Raw genomic sequence first — 15,778 nt, forward strand, 5'->3', positions numbered from 1 at the left:
AGAGACTTCAGTCCTTTAGTTAGAAGCAGACCACAGTGATGCCAAGAATGTAAAAGAGCTGTTTGTTTAACTAAGGAAAACTATGACAGTGTAGAGAGCATCCAAAGGATCTTGATGGGCACGCTTGGACTTACAAGATTTGGTTCTTCTTCTCTGACCTGTTCGCTGATATGCTAATTACTTAAATAAATAACAATCTCCAAACACACAAACTGCCTGCACAATTAATTCACCATCTCTATTAATTAGGCATAAGTTCTTTGCTGGGTTGCAAGATATCACCCAATTCTAATTGATAGAATTTATAGATCTACCTTCAAACATAGAAATAATATTAGAATTAAAATTATGTTCCCTTTCATTTTCCCTTGTCTAACAAATCAGACAGGAGAAGAAGCACAAATGTAATCTACCTGAATTTCTCAAAAGCTTTTCAGTATCTAAAGGGGGCTTATAAGAAAGATGGAGAAAGTCATTTTCCCAACTGCTGTAATAACAGGACAAGAGGTAGTGGATTATAATAAATGAAAGTAGATTTTGCCTGCATATTAAGAAGAAATTCTTTAATGTGACAGTGATGAAGCAGCGGAACAGATTGCTCAGAGACGCTTTTGGTGTCATATTCCTGGAAGTGTTAAAGACCAGGTTAGATGGGTCTTTGAGCAGTCCAATCTCATGTCCTTTCCTACAACAGGCAATTTAGTCTAGATGATCTTTAAGGTCCCTTTCAACCTATTCTATCATTCTGTGATTATAGGTTTTATTTAAAGTAACATCACAAATATTCTTTCCCATAGATTTGTCCATTTGTAGACTGCATGAATATACCTGTGTTCTCTTTTGCAGTCAAAATACTGTTCTCTGATGCTCTGATGCATCTTAATATACATTTGTGGAAGTCAGAGAACATCAAGTAGAAAAGGGCATAACTTAAGGGAAGGCCAGGACTAATTATGATATAAATGGATTAGATGCATGTTTTGGAATCAACTGAGAGTGAAAAGAAGTAAGAAAAGTGATTGATGTTGCTTCCCACTGTGCATTCAGATGAGTTTGAAGACCATGTCACTATTAATTTGCTCCTAAATATATCACAGCTCCTAGGCTTGTCACAGTAGGAAATTTTAAAGGCTTGTTTTGCATAAGCAATCACTTTTATTCCTTTTCAAGTACAATTATATTTTTTTCTTACTCTCTGTATGGAGTCTCAGGCAAGATCAAAGAAGTCCTGAAGTATAATGTTTCATAGTGTGATTCAGTACCCTGTACTAGAATGCAGATTATTAATTTGATGTGTTTTTTTTAAATGTCCTTAGTCCTGATAAGATGCTCGGGCATCAGTTACTCTTGAAATTTCAGTCACAGGAGGAAAGGGGAAAGGTGCTTCCCTTTCAGCTATAATTCAAGGTTCAAACACTTACAAAACAAATATGTTTTAGGGTCACAATTGGAGGCCAGTAAAGGGGGCACAGATTGTCTGTGGTTGTTCTTGGCTGTTTGGAAAGAGATATCCCAAGGCTTTAGATGTTGTTTTGGAATTTCCTACAAGAATATACAGTATTTATTTTTCATAATAAGCATCTGGTTCCTCATCAAGAAACCCTCCAGAAACACTTTGCACTCAAAGAAATAATTAGCATTTACAGTTTGGGGAAACTGATATGCATACATAATTTTGATTCAGTTCTTTGGAATGGCATGATAAGAAAAATTACAAGAGTGAACCAGCAAGTGAAAGAGCAATAAATAATCATAAAATTAATCTTTTTGGTTTTAAATAACACATTAGGAAATATAAAAAAAATATATTAAGGAGTCCTATTTCCTATCTAATATATATATGTATATATTTTAAAGCAATCTATTTATACAAAATATCCACTAGGCAAAGAGCATAATTGCTGAGTGTAAACTGTTAAGTAACGATCCATGAGACTGGATCATCAAAATGGGATTGTTTTTTACTAAATTCGAAATTTAGACATATCATTATAATACAAGATCTCCAAAGGGAGAGATGGAAGAAATTAATATGGCACTGCAAAACAGAAATACCTTATTCCAATTGTAAATGTTGCAACCAATTTTAATAAAGTATTTACCTTTTGGAAATTGTCTGTTGTTATGCATTAGGTAGTTTCTCTTTTAATTAAACAGGCAAGATGCAAAATTAATGAAAACTCAATTATTTGCGCCTCATTGTCTCAATCCAACACTGTAGGAATCCAATACTGATAAACTGCTGAAGATGAAGAAAAGCAAATCACTGGCTCCTCTGATTTCCTCCTAGCTGAGGAATATGCTGAATTCAGAGGTGATTTTAAGACATAGGACATATGGTTAGAGCAAAAGACCACTTGGACTTTACACAACTGTTTTGATCTCAAGGAAATTAACTTGGAAAAAAAACCCAAACAACCTTCCCATCATATCCTGAACCATAGATCTATGTACAGAGATACCTGCACACACAGACATGCACACAAAGGTATGCACAGACAGTGACATATGTGTTCAGCTTGCTATAATTCCTCTAGCATTCCAATGAATTATGTAATGGGGAAGTGGAAGTATGCCCCTGAGCTCCTGTTGACTCCTAAGCTGTTTTGCTAGAAAGCAATGCTGGGCTCTGTGCAGAGAGATATCCCTGGCACTTACTGACTCATGATCAACTGATTGATAGTTTCTGCCTTGCAGGACTCCTGCTGATCTCTTCTTGATGGGAATACTGCCACCTTGCATAGCACAAGCTGTCAATCTGTGCAAAATGGGAACTTAGAGAAACTATTAGAAAGGAGCAGGTGCCTTGCTACATGTAGACAATCATCTGTTCTCGGAAAAGGAAAGCCTTCGTAATCTTGCTGAGTTCTCTCAGATTCAATGAAGCAGACTGACTCTCTCTTTGTGAGGCAAAAGCTTGGTGCTGTCAGAAAATAAAAAAAAATAAAGGAAAAATACAGAAATTGTCATTGAGAATCAAAATCTTTGTTTGCAAATGCAGTGTAGTGACATTTCACTCTGCTTCATCTCCTATTCTGAAGCCATTCAGATTTTTCCTGGCTCCCATATGTAATTTTAGCTCTCTTTGCACTTTTTCTGATGTCCTCTAACCCTCTGTAGACTCCATCCAGCTATAAACTTAGTATGTCCTTAGATCTTTTATTTGCTGTTACTAGTAAATCATTCCTTGAACTTATAATAAGCAAGTATTCAAAGCAAACTACATATTCCCTGAGACTTCTTAAAAGTAGAAGTGTGTTTCAGAAACTCTGGTCTTATGGCCCACAGCAAAAAAAAAAAAAAAAAACCAAACAAAAAAATTAGAAATCACAAGACAACGTCTCTCTTCACAGAGAGCAAGGAAAAAAAAAAAAAAGAAAGAAATATAAATAAAATAAAGAAACCTGCATTTATCCAGAACAATTATGCCAACATATGTAAATAGGATACTCTTAAACCTGATGAACAAACCATGGAAGTATTCCACAGACTTTGCCTGAGGATTTCATCCAATGTAGGAATAGTATTTCTTTCTAAACTAAAGAGAATTACTATATCTGAGAAGCCTTAAATTACAAGTCCTTTAAGCTGTTTTTTTTTTTCCCACCAGTTATGACTTTTCGTGTTGGAAATAAACAAGGGTGTATTTGAAAGAAGAATTCTTTCTTCAGTAAGGACACGGTTTTTTCATTTGTTTCTGATGAAACAAAATGTTACAACACTAGGTAAAATATGTCAGTATGGGAAACAGCCAGACTGCTTTTCAACCCTGCTCCCTTTAAGACATTTCTTAAGTTTTATAGATTAAGCGTATCTGTAGAGACGTGTTAACTAATTTGGTTACTAAAAGGCTTAAGAATGTGGAACTAATATGAAATGGATAAAACATTATCATTTATTCATAGTGCTTTCAACTGTATCTCGTTCTCCATTGTTCATCTCTAAAATGTCAATCTAGATTAAAAATATCTGAGATAAAAACATTGAGTTTGATTCATAAATCTGCTGCTGTGGTACACAAAATAGCGGATTTTTTTTTTTTTTTTTTTGCAGGGTAACTAATTCACCACAACTTTTAAAGAAAATGTTAGTGACAGATGATAGCTTCAACTTTATTGTGCTTGCCTTCTCAGTCTTTTGGGATTTCTGCAAATGGGTTTTCAGTAGAGGCACTGGACATCCCTGGATTGAAGAGCCACTAAGACAAATTTCTTCTATTTCTCTGAGAAAACTCGAAGGCAAACATAATCACCTGAGCCTTCTTTCAATTTTTCTTTGTGTGAGATCTAGTACGAAATGATCCCCACACGTGAAAATGTAATTAGAAGGGTCATCCAAGACAGCATTAGAGAAGCTTCATGTTGCCTGGGAACATGAGAGAGGAAGTTAAAACATGGCAAAATCTGAGTCACTCTTGGGTGCTTGGCATCCAGGGTTTTCTCAGATGTGGCTGTCTGTGCATCCAATATCAACAATAATCTAGTAAGAGTTTAGGACTAATCTTAGAACTCCTTTGGCAGGTGCTTTAAACAGAAGGTGCAGTCATGGCTATCAGCCACGACTTCAAAGAATTTTTCTTGCCAGACTGAATCAGTATTTAACAGGATTTAGGCTAAACCAGGCAACTGCCTGTCAGGACTGTCTATGCCAAGCACAGAGTCACTGAAGAATCAGCTCTATTTGGTTTTGATGTGGAAACACAGAGCTGGACACTGTTGGAGTACTGATGATGGCATTTATCCCACCTCACACCTCTGTTTTACAGGTTTGTGCAGCTATGACAAGAACAAATTCTGTCTGTATTAATCTGTAGAGGGCAAATGAATCAATGTATTCAACTCTGGTTTCATAACAAAAGGTGTGAATGAACTCAACCTACTTTAATTTCATAAAACTGTGTCAAATCTGTAACTTTTTTTTTGAATAGGTAATGATTTAATTATAAGTATTGTTTTTGCACCTAATAGTAATATTGATGTAACTTCTGGTTATTGCAGGAACGTATTTGCTAACCTGAATTACTCTTTTTTCCATAGCCAAATCTAAAGCATTTGCTTAGCCTATGCTACTGGAATGGTGTGCAAACACATACTAAAGAAATTCTCAATTTATAAATAAATAAATGAATAAATAAATTAACGAATAAAATAATAAATGAAAAAAAAAATTGTGAGGTTGCAGAGCAAGAGAAAATTGGAAATATTATTACTGTCAAAGATCAGTCTTTGAGCATTTAAATGTAAAATTGAAATAATTCTAAATGATCACATTTTGGAAAAACTTGATAATCATGGATGACAGAAATTAAATGACAGTGCCTCATTAGAGTTAGTCTTGGGTGATATTTAAGTCTATTTCCTCAAATCAAGTTACTTCCAACAAACTTTATTTCCTACCCTTCAAATATATTTGCCAATTCTGTCATCAAATACATGGACTATCGTTATGTATAGATCTGATTCACTCAAAAAAGAGAAAAATTCCAGTTCCAGTCTTAATACAAGTGGGTGCTACTTACTGTATTTTGCTAGCCAAGAAAGACATAGATTAAGCTATGTGAGTAGGATAGTCTAGGGAGTCTCAACTGTCTGGCTGTGCTATTGAGTGAAAGTGATGTAAGGACAGCAATGCATTAGCACTTTCATTTATATATTACCATTTATATAGTATGTCAAGTTAGGTACATTTCTCTTTTGTGTGTATCAAAAGGCATTTCCAAATTCTGTTAATTTAGATGCACGGTCTAGTATAACATGCAATTTAATCACTGAGTTGTTTTTCAGCATATATTTACCTTTCATTGTACAAGATCACACTTGATCAAGAAATTTCTATGTATTTCTAACTTTTCTATTTCATGCAAATTATTTAAAAAACAGGACTTGTCATGTAAAACAACAAAAAAAAATAGGTTTCCATTCTGTGTCCAAGAGACTATGCTTATTCAAATACTGTGTTCCTTTAAAAAGTCAGCAGCTTACTTTACTGGCTATAGCCTGTGTTTCAGAAGCATTTTTATCCAGCCATAACTAATGTGTATTCATACCTGTAATGCTAAGGGTTGAAGTGCTGTCAGCTTTTGTTGGGGTTGCCCTCCTTTATCCACTAAATTACCTCAGGGGAAGGTAGGACTTCTGAGGCAACCTAAATTCCAAGCAAGCTTCTGTCAGAAAACTTTTTTGGAAAAGGCACCCTGACCAAGCACTGGGCATAAGACATACAGGGCTTGTCATATTTTGTCCAGCTGTAGAACAAATGTTGTGCATCCTGACAACTGCAGGCAGCACTGTTCTACCCAGGATATAAAGATAAAATGTATGACTTTATTACGCTTCAATTCCAGACACTGGCGACTGCATGAAGTGGCTGTTGGTTTGCTTCTGCAAACTCTCTGCACCTGTAGTAACCAGACATAAAACTCCTCTTCTTTCCCTCTTTCATCTTCCATCCTACTGGTGGGATAGGCAGGGAAACAAATTGTTAGATTCTTTAAAGTTTGCTCTTTTAGGAGATTTATTTTACCTGAAAGTGCTTACTTTTGAAGATGTCATTTCACCTTGGTTTTACAGTAGGATTCATAAAACAGTAAAATCCCTTTGAAGTGAAAATAGGCAAAATTAAAGCTTCTTCTGTTTAACCCACTTTTTAGAAAACATTTCAAGAGACAAAATGGCTTAAAAGCAGACATTTTGTCAGGAGCCATGAGCTTCAGAAAAGCTGAACACCAGCTCTCTAGCACATTTCTAATTAAATATGCAATTAAAAAGCTTTCAGTGGCCCCTAAGGCTTCCCAGCCTATTTAATAGAAAACTTCTCATCTTACTTTAACAAGCAAGATAAAACTTTGTTAAAAAAATTATCCAGTGTTAAATAAAATCCTTTGCCTGCTTTGTTTCCTCTCTGTGCTTCAAAAATTTATTTTGTGATAAATCAAGTGGCTCAGGATTTTAAAAGCAAAACAGTAAATATAATTAACATTAAATAAGTTTGTTGGAAAATTAAAGTAATTCTGACTACATTTTAGGCATTTTCTGTGGGGTGAAGTAATAGTCAGGTTATGTGAAAGAGTCCTGTTTATTTAATAATTAGTCAGTAATTTTAAAATTTAAAAGTTTGCATTTCAGTAGAAGAATTCAGATAAAGTCTTTTCAGATAAAGTATTTTTATTTCAGTTGGACTATCAAAGTTGTTCCACTGAATGGTGCAGATGTTGGAAGTTTGATCATAGTAGCATAAATTATAGGATGCTTTTATTTTCTTACTTAGACCTCTAATTTTTATTTTGGTTTTTTTATTATTATTTTAGGGAGACTGTCATACTGGCATTGAAGCATGGATGAAAGATATACATAAAAATGTCATGTGGAGACCTATGATGAGTGAAGGTAGTCAGAATACAAGAGCGGAATGGACATGGTCTCAGCCTCAATGTATAGGTCAAAGTTCGGAAGTCTACACTGGAAAACAAATCCAGCAGAAATAAGCCTGTGGAAAGTGTCCAGGGATATACTGAAAGCCCTTTGTGCTGTCAAAGACACAGTTAAAATTAATCCATGTTGTAAGAATTCTTATATAATATTTCTGGGTTTGAATTGTGGTGATTGGAATATTTCTCGCAACAGCATTAATCATAATATTCAAGGCATTTAAGTTTGCTGACAAGTTATACATTTCTTATGTTAATTTTCTCTCTCTACTCTTAATACTTTTGCACGTGCAAATAAATTTTTTTTTTCTTAAAACCAGCAGACACCACCTCAACCCACCATATATGCTCATGGGACATGCAGTGGTGAAACAACTTACATGTAGCTTCTAGTTCCTCAATTCACATGAAAGTAAATCTCATTTAAGTCCTGCAATACATGTTTTGTACAATAGTCCATTTTCTGTCACAAAAAATTCTCTGGAATATTACAGTCTTTCTTTTTGACATAATAGAATTATAATTAATAAAGAAGTAAAAGCCTTACTGACATTTATTCCCTTAAAAAGTGCAGCGACTTTTGGAATGTGAATAGCTTTCCAACTGCGTAGAAAATTTTCTACAGTGTTTCCAAACTGAACAGAGTAGGTTACAGAGGAAAATATGTGTTTCCATTTATATCTCCTCACATAAGTATTTTTCAAAGCTTCTTTTTTAACATTTTATCTTTTCTAGGTTCATTTTTGTGACAAGTGATTCATGTCGTCATGTGGCTATTTAATTTCAATATCTGAATGTAATGTAGACATATGTGATAAAAAAATAATTCATTAATACTAAAGAGCAGCAAAAGAAATGTCTGTTAGAGATAAATGCATATTTTTAATCAGTGATGTCTCTGAAAACAGAACTGCATAAACACATTCAAATAAATCCAACTGAATAATTTAATATTGTCCCCATTGACACTATAGTTACATGATTTTTAAGATCCCACAGTCTTCTGAAAATATAAAAACAGGCAGCACATTGTAGCCCTGACCATGAGGGCTGTGTAAAAAATAAATTCTTCTCCCAGATATATTCTTCTCTTTTGTAGCTGCTTTTAAAAAAACCCCCAAATTTTGTGTCTCTTTGGCTTTTTAAACATAAAAACCTCCCTGTAACCTAGTGGTGGACCAGCTCCTATGGTGAGTGTTTTGCAGTGGTTAGAGATTTAGATTCTATTTCCCCAATTTTCAGTTTGTTTGTGATAAAGTTCAGGAGCAAAATATACCATAAAAACCGAGGTCAAATGTTTCCTTATATATCAGTGTATATATAATATATATTTAAGTTGTGATGAGGACAGGCTTTGTCTCAATAAATGAGTATTACATTGTCAGGAATGCATGGATTTCACTTGTTTCCTTTCTTGACAGGTCTACTCCATCTTTTTTAATCCAGGGAAAATAAATAACTCGGATTTAAATGAATTTTTTCAGTTATGCAAGTCTTGGAATTCACTGACTAAACTAGTAAGTAAACTCTTGGGATTGTATTGAATATTCATATTATTGAGTTCAAAATCCATGTTTTAGCAGTATTTTCTAGTATTCCCAGGAACATTCTTTTAGTCTTACTATTGACTAAAATAGTAGTGTCAAGTAATGAACTCAGCTAAAGCAATTTGCTTACAGAGCTGAACCCTTAAAAATGTAAGGGCAAAGGGCATGAAGAAGCACTGTCTTATTGTGCATTTTCATCAAGACTTCCTTCCATGGAATTTTTGTTTTGGATTTGGAAAGACACATAGGAGTAAAGTTAATTTTAAATAAAGAATAGAATTACAGTTGAAACCTGCAACTCAGTGACTACTCACTCAGGGCAGATGTACTGCTATTGGGAGAAAATTAATACTTCTAGAGTAAGTTTAATTTGACCTATGTTATTCTAGAGAAAGATGAAAATATGTAGGATACTTCAAGGGAACAAATAAACAAATATTCTAGGAAGGGAATAAAGAGACATAAATGAATAAGAAATAAATGTGATCTTCTTGAGACACTGTAAGTTACAGAAGAGATTTCTGAAGCAACGTCAATATGACTGTTAATCAAATGGAAATAATAAAAATAGAGTAAGGAATAAAAGTTGAAATGGAGTCAATATATCTGAAAATGTGACTACAGCATCTATATATTCTATGCCTTTGAGGATGGTTGTAATTTTGTTTTGTGTAGATGATGATGTAAAGAAATTCCAAAGAGTTGTTGTAGGTAAAAGTAGATTGATAATATCAGACAAGATGTAGTAGAATAAATGGCACAGACAGAAAATATTGCTGAAATAATCTGCAATTTACCAGACATGGTAAATTTCTTCATCTGCATGAAGAAAAGCTACTAACCTTATTTCTAATGAGGCTTGTGGCTCAATATCCAAAACATACGAGTGACCAAAAGTGTTTAAAACTAGCAAGTATTTATGCCAGCAAAATACACCAGCTGCTATAGAATCAATGTTACTGAGAGGTTTTAGAATAAATTAGTTTGATACCAGAAAAAGAAACTTGATGCAATATGATAATATTACATCCAGCAGAATATTTTCTGAGTTGAACTAAGCTATTTGGTAAGCTTAGTTCCAGGCAGCCCTGGAAGAGCTCCATTCTAAACAGAAAAAAATATATAACCTCCCCTCCCCCAATCCTTCAATAGTATTTATTTCTCAGGGATCATAAACTAATACTTTTTAAAGTGGAGAAATACACAGGAATGCTTTCTTACATCTTCAGAAGATTATTGGTTTTCCATTACCTTAGTCTTTGTCTTCAAAGTTTCTAGATTTTATAATGAAAAATGGTGAACTAACTCAAAGTATGCAAAACTCTGAGCCCTGCATGAATCCAAAAACACATAAAAGAAGGATTTTTAGTACAGAATCATTTGCACTATGTGAAGATATATTCCTGTTAAATTTAATAACTTATTTTTTAAAAAAACTTCAAAACCACCTAATTTTTCTTGTCTAGCTGAGGAACAAAGTAGCATTACATCTATTTGTAGAAAAGGTCAAATAGCTTAAGCCATTTACTCATCATAATAGCTATGGTAGTATTATGACTAAAAGCTTTAAATACCTTTTCTTACATATCTCAATTTTCAAGGGGATTCACAGAGATTTAGTAGCGTGTCTCCTACGAGAATATATCACATACCTAAATGAACACACTCTACACTGAAAATTGAGATGTTCAGAGCCAATTCAGTGATCATATATTCAGGCAAGTAACTTATATTTACATTTTCATTACATTTAGTGGAACTACTGAATTCTGTGTTTTCAGGAACAAGCTATTAAATGTAGTACAGGAGAATAAACAATCCTAATTCTAAACAGGAGAACATTTAAATATAATCATATGAATAATTTCCTACAGTATTGTGAATGTATAGTTTCTGAATTGAGCATAGCAATTTTCAGTTATCAGAAAACTAGTTACATTAATTTTTGAGTGTTGATACCCAATTATTTGTTCTTTCTTGAAGTTTTTCTTGCATAATCAACTGGCAATCAGTTGCTGTTAAACATTTATACAAAATTAAGAACAGGGATTTTCACCTATGCAAAGCCATGTAATTAATCACAGAATTACAGAGGTTTGGAGAGGACCTTAAAGATTACCTAGTTCCAACCTCCCTGCCACTGAAAGGAACACCTTCCACCAGAACAGGATCCTCAAAGCCCCATTCATCCTTGCCTTGAACACTTGCAGGGATGGGGCAACCACAACTTCTCTGGGCAACCTGTTCCAGTGCCTCACCACCCCTATCCTATTGAGATCTTGTGAAAAGTTTCTGTCCAGCTCTATCCAGGATCTCTTTAGGCCCTGGAGGGATACCAGGTGGTATTTCATGAGAGGGGAGTAGATGGGGAGAACCACTGCCTTTGACCTGCAGGTCACACTTCCTTTGATGCCACCCAAAAGATGATTGTCTTTCTGGGCTGAAAATGCACATTGAAGGTTCATGCCAAGTTTTTCATTCACCAAGACTTCCAAGTCCTTCTCGGGGCCGCCCTCAACCTCTTTTCCTCCCAGCTTGTACTCATTCTTGGCACCTTGTCCCCTGGCAAATATCAGCAGCATAGGCAGGATGCTGCCCCTATTACCCAGGAAGGTCATGCCTGTCTCAAAGCACAGTGCCAGCAGTGGAGCCAAGGGCTGGGTGTGACTCTTACTCACCTTCACGTGTCATTTGTGTCATTGACTGCTGCTGCCAGATGACCCAGACTCAGCATGCCAGGCACTCCAGCAGAGCCATGGCATCACCTGTGACCCTCTGCTTGCTCTTGGCGACTGAGTCTGTCACTGTGTGAGCACATTGTGCCTTGTCTTTCTCACAGCCTCATAGAATCATAGAATATGCAGAGTTGGAAGGGAGCCACCAGGATAATCAAGTCCAACTCCTGGCCTTGCACAGGACAGCCCAAGAATCACACCATGATACAATAAATCTTTCAATAAAGACCTCAATAAAGTTATACTTTACAATGTTACACACCATTACTATTTAGATCACAGTCAGTCTTACGTCCATCAATTTCTTAAAGTATAGATATTTAAAGAAAAATTTTCCTTACTGAAAAAATATTGAATATGGTATTGATTGGAATGCATAGAAGTCAACACCTATTAAAATATCAAATCACAGAGGTCCTAAAAATAAGTACACTAGGTCATCTATGTTTTACGAATGTATTTTTTAATGTTTTATAAAATTTTAAGTATATAAAGATATACAATGTCCAGTTCTTTTTATAATCTCTAATTCTGTAGTCCCCTTACCATTAATTTCAAAAACAATGCCTGTCACATTAATATGCATAAAGGTATGCATGTTAATATTCTGATTTTGTAGCAATATGCTTTTTCATTTCTATATAAGAATTACTGATAAAATGGCTTTTTTTTCATAGCTGTGACTCAATCACGGCAGAAAAACTGAAAAACATGGAGTTAGTCTTGATGGATCTTACAGTAAGTATATATGATCAGGAACCGTATAAAACAATAATGTCTTTAGGAAAGGAGTATCTCAAAATGCAGATCCTTTGGAACATATTTCTGTTGCAAACTGTGATGTGAAGATGCAATGAAGTAGAGTGTAATGGATGGCACTAGTATTGGATGTGATAGGTAATTCTGGAAAAACATGTTTTGGGCAAATTCCAAGTCTGCTCATTCATTCAATCACTCTCAGATGTCAATGCCATTAGACCATCCCTTCAAATGATAGTATAAATATCAGAAAAAGAGTACCTTCTCTGTAATAAAGACCTCTTTCTTTGAAGGAATTTAGCCTTATATTATTTTTAAAAAACCCTCAAATTAAAACACCACAAACCAAACTAAACCCCCCTAAAACAAAGAAACCCCCCTTACTCAGGTTTCCTGTGAAATGAGAGCTGGACTGGTATGTTGGTGGCCAGGAAGATCTTGTCATCTGCATACATATGTGCATCAGTTTCCTGAAACAACCTATAAATAAAAGTATCATGGTATTTCTCAGTGCACAAAGTCTTTGGTTACATTTGCTTTAGTTTCTGTAATTAATAAATGATTTTTTTGTAAAGACTAATGGGAAATGTTTTACCTTTTCCCATGGTACAAATGCTGACCACATTCTGTATTAGAAAATTTGATAAACAGATTTTATGCACAAAAGCCTCTCAGAAACATAGGCAGAATTTTCTCTGAGGTAAACTCTAGTGTATTAAACTCATTTATCAAACAGGATGCAAGTAGAGTTTTTAAACACATTGTACACCAATACAGTGTAATAAGGAGAAGAAAAAAAATGAACTTCTTTCCTCTTTCTATTTTGTTTCTTTTTTTTTAATCTCCTGGTTTTAAAAGTTGCACTGTACAAATCATACAAATAATAAGATGATAATCTAGGATTTCAGTTTGTAGGTTTTTTCTTTTTTTTTTCCTCATACAAAAAGAGCTTTATTTCTCTCTCTCTTTTTCTCTCAAACAAAATTTAAGTTTAAAATGGGAAACAATTGCTCTAAAAGCATAACTATTATTTTTTATTTTTGTGCTCTTATGCTCACATACCGAAACCTAGTATTTAGTTTGTGATGACTCTTCAAAAACCAACTTCAAGTCTATTTCTGCTTTTGTGAAGTCTGAGTTTCATCAAAATCTTTCTATCACAAATTTAATCTTCTCTTACTGTTTCCAGAATCCCTAATGTTGTGTTTCAAATGTAATAGAAAACATCACTATAGATTTATTTGAGAAGATGAGGTGTGAATGGGCAGATGCAGAAGGTAATATAGTCTTTCCTAAATACAAAACCCATCAATACCACTAAGATTTCCATGCGTGAATGAAATATGCAGCATTTTGGTGATCGGAGTGAGAAGAAATTATTAAAAATAAATTCTTTATGTAGTTGGAATATTTGCTTCAGACCAAAAATGTTTGAAAATCGTCACTGAAGTAAAATACATTTGGATTAGATTATTTCACTAAATCATCTTAATACTACTGTTCCTTGCAAATTGCCCTAACAATGGCAGTCATACTACTTTTGGACAAGTATGTTATTATCTGAGGCAGGACAATCTAATTTTTTACTAATTATATATTATTTATCCACATTTAAACCATTGTTTCAAAATTTTATTGATGTTCGGGAACTGTAAATCAAAATTATTATAAAATAATTCAATCTAGAAGTAACTTGTATTATTTTTTTCTTAAAAGTTTTAATGAGTATGTTTAGGGAATGTCCTCTACATGCAAATATGCTGAAAAGAAAGGATGCTTCACTGACACTTCTATATATTTATTATACAATATGATGCTCATCAGCAAAAAAATCTGCAATTAGTATATTCTCAACAGAAACAAGGGAGCGTTAAATTTATGGTGACCTAAGGGATGCTAATTAATTTGAAAACTTATGCCAATCCCTCTGGGTCAAACACAGAAATAAAACTGTATTTTTTTGGCAATAGCATTTATTTTCTAATTTTCACAGCTCCACTTAAAAGCCAGATTGCTATTTTTAATAAGTCCAAAGCGGTAATGCAGAGGAAGACAAAGATTAATAAACACATGCAACATCGTACTACATATTGACCACATCCAGTCTAAGTAGAGAAAAGGATCTATTTGTTCTGATTAACAACTTCAGGATCAGGCCTAACAGCAGCAACAGAAAAATATTTATGTTTTTGGGTATATATCTTAAAAAGTTTCCAGGTCGCAAACAACAGTTCCTATTTATATAAGAGACCTAGCTTTTCTTTATATTTACATTTAGACTGCTGTAACAACCGATAATACTTTTTGCTGTTATCTCAACCATGCAAAAGTAGAAAAGCATTACAAGACCATCTGTTTGTAACGGTGGTGATAAATTTAAAAATAATACAATATTAATGAACTTGGTAAATCAGCTTAATTTTGTAAAATACATTTTTATTTTTAATGAACCTGTTTACATGGCCCAGCTGCAGAAAATTTAATGGATTGAGTAAAGGTAAGCAGAGATTTTGAAACGTTAAGATTAATGATTTTTTACTTATAGGTAAATTCTGCTTATCTCTTAATTAGCACCTGGCTCAGAAAAGTCAAGCATGCTCCTCGCTACATCCTCATAGAGTATCACTTTACTGCTGCAAATTCTGAGGTAGCTATGGCAATATTGATATCACTAAAACCTTTCCATCATAGTATTGAAGAGATTCAACTGCCTCTGTGAAATGAAGAGTGAAATAACTATACCTGGAATCTCTTTTTTAATGATGTGAAAGGAACAAAGAGAGTTTCTGTCCTGCCACCATCCTATCCTTGCCCCTGACTTCCTAGAACAAGCTGAATTTCTCTTCCAGCCTGGCTGTGTATTTTCAACTTAATACATCAATGTTCCATCTAACTCTTTAGGTGGTAAAATACATTGAACTTCATCTCTGCTTTGAAGGCTAAGCTGAAGCTCTAAATAGCACACTATCAAAAACCTAAATAAAAACATGAGTTCTCTGAACTGACTTACATCTCCAGTGTCACCAGGGTGAGGCAACATAAATGTACTTGAGCAGGTGACAGCTGTCTACTGCAAGTACCCTATACCCTACTGTTTCAAACTTCAGAGGAAAATGCTTGCAATCATCCACTTTTGCTGTGGAAGTTCCCAGCCTTACTAAATCCTTGGCTCATGTATAGCAAGTTGTCAAGCAGTAGAAAACACACATCCTCCGTAGTGCTTTAAATAATTTACTGGTATTGAGTAGCTGAAAATTAGTCTAGCCCACAGATGCAGTGTGAGTTAGCACTTTAACTGATTGCTAAAAAAG

The sequence above is a fragment of the Passer montanus genome, unplaced genomic scaffold (assembly GCF_014805655.1).
Source record: "Passer montanus isolate IOZ18808 unplaced genomic scaffold, ASM1480565v1 scaffold92, whole genome shotgun sequence".
NCBI classification, from domain to species: domain Eukaryota; kingdom Metazoa; phylum Chordata; class Aves; order Passeriformes; family Passeridae; genus Passer; species Passer montanus.